The sequence below is a fragment of the Bidens hawaiensis genome, unplaced genomic scaffold (genome assembly GCF_021521415.1).
Source record: "Bidens hawaiensis isolate Kalapana, Puna unplaced genomic scaffold, B.hawaiensis_p1.1 tig00038697_1, whole genome shotgun sequence".
NCBI lineage: Eukaryota > Viridiplantae > Streptophyta > Magnoliopsida > Asterales > Asteraceae > Bidens > Bidens hawaiensis.
Window position 1 is genome coordinate 52625 of NW_027496812.1, and position 2454 is coordinate 55078.

General features: G+C 36.9%; 1 pseudogene; it reads right to left on the reverse strand.

Moving 5' to 3' along the window:
- Positions 1–363: 363 nt before the first annotated feature.
- Positions 364–1652, reverse strand: LOC143590633 (S-adenosylmethionine decarboxylase proenzyme pseudogene; annotated as a pseudogene).
- Between the last annotated feature and the right edge of the window lie 802 nt (positions 1653–2454).

Consider the following 2454-nt stretch of genomic DNA (forward strand, 5'->3'; position numbering starts at 1 on the left):
ACAAATCATCCATGCCACACACAAGAGTCACATGTCACATCTTTAGCCCTTGTCTCACATTAAAATATCTTATTATTAATTCTGTTGGTGATCTGGTCCAAGTGGGTTCCATAGCCAGCATATCCTATCAAATATTCCATTCCAAATGGTTTCATATACATCATTTGGCTACTATAACATTCTAAGAATAAATCATGTTCATTGGATTACATCGAAACAGAAGGCAAGCGGGCAACAAGCTAATTATTCATTATCAATATAATATTCCATCCTAACAGTGCAAGATAAAACACTAAAACAATAGCATATCCAAATTCAAAGTCAAAACCCCTCTATAACAAAGAGATTTAGTACACACCACAATGACAATAAAACAACTAGAGCCATAACAATGGCTTTTATTCAACATATCAAATAACAAGAAGACATTAAAACAAGTAATAACCCTTCTTTAATACTCCTTTTCTTCATTATCCTTATCTTTCCAACTGTCACATTTCAAAACAGATCTAGGTGAGCCACAGCAGCTACCATCCTTCTTCACAAACTTCTGGTACACAATCCATCCTTCACATCCAACCTCTTCACAACTCTTCTCTTCCAAAACATACCCTTCAACATCAACCGCACGAACCGTCTCCAACTCATTCGTTCCACCAACCGCAACCGAAAACTCACCCGGTTCAAAACAATCCAGCACCCGTTGAACCAGCTCGTCCAGGCTCATATCTTTAAAATCATACCCAACCGCTTCAAAGCTAGCGTAACTGAACCCGTCTTCTGGAGTCACATGAATGGTGGAGATCGCGCCTTGTTCGATAGCATTCATCGAGTACCCACACGGGTCGAACTCAAAATCACAAATTTCCGACTTCGGAAGTATCATTCGGATACCCGAACCATTTGTCATCGTTGCAGCCGAGCTCGAATCGGTTTTGTAGAAAACCGAAGCTTTTTCTCTGTCCAAACTAGTCATACACATCTCGAGCGTGTACACTTGATCGCGAGCCGACGGGCCTGACATGGGCCCAGCTGAAGCCAAATAAACAAACCACTTTTGGTGCTTATTGAACCCGCCCATTACATAAGCCTTGCTGGACAAACCGAGCTTTTCAAAATGACCATCCAGAACCGATACTTCTTCAGTAAAGCTGCGGTGCGGGTACGATTGAGCACTCGGGAAAATAAAGCAACCGCGCGTGTATCTTACTGACCAGACAGTAAGGTTAATCGATTCAGCGAGTTTCAATATGGCTGGGATTGAGAGAAGCAGTTTGGTGGTTCCACAAGTCTTGATAACAATTTTATAAGGGAACACAAAAAGACTCGACTCGGATAAAACGTACGAGTCTACATGCTCGTTAAACAAGGACGAAACGATTGTGCATTCAGCAGGGTTTAAGATCTCATCAAGTTGGGCTTTGGTTAGAGCCCGGAGACCTTGACCTTCGGGGTCAACAAAGACACTGGGCTCAAAAAAGGTTAACTCGAGCCTCTTTTCGTAGCCTTCAAAACCAATCGCAGACATGGTTTTCGGTTTTCAATAGAATCAACAAAAATAACAATAAAAGGGCTCAAATGACAGGAAAAGGAGGTAAAAAGAAGGGGAAACAATGTTAACTAAGAAACTAATTATAAAGCGGTAAATAAACGACGCCAGCAGACGCTAAAAGACCCTAATCGAAAGAGTCTCAGGACGGTTTGCGAGCGCACTGCATCGATGAAAACACATTATTATTAGCACATACATAATTACTGCAAGAAATATTAATGAAAATGAAAGAATAATGATAACCGAAGCTTACGTTGGAGTAAGCAGCAGATCTGAACTTCTTGATTCCTCCGTTTGGTCGAACGTCTTCAATGCTGTAACCTAAAGGAGCTTCATAAAAGGATTTACTACTGCTAGATTTCTTCCCACCTTTGCTCTCCATCATAACATTCAATTGTTCCTGTTTATCACAAAATATTACAATTGAAATCATCACAATCAATACACCATTCAAATTTTTAGCTTATTTCTTACAACACTGAACATATTTTCAATTATAAACTAGAGGATTGAACATTAGCCCGAACTCGTCTAAGGCTAGCTCGTGAGTAGTATTTTAAGCTCGACCTTAGCTTCTTATTACCTATTTTAAGTACATTTGTATTTACCTTTAGTATATATTTTACTTACGATTTTTATAATTATTATTATTATTATTATTATTATTATTATTATTATTATTATTATTTACTTATTTTTATAGCATTCCTTCATACATTAATAATTATTTATAAATATATATTATTAGTTTTTTAAGCTCAAGCTTAGCTTCTTTAAAGCTGTATTCTAAAGATTATTTATTTTTATTACCTACTTTAAGAAGATTTATATTTACCTATTGCATAAATTTTATATATAACATAATGATTATTTATTTATTTTTAAAACATTTCTTCATACAT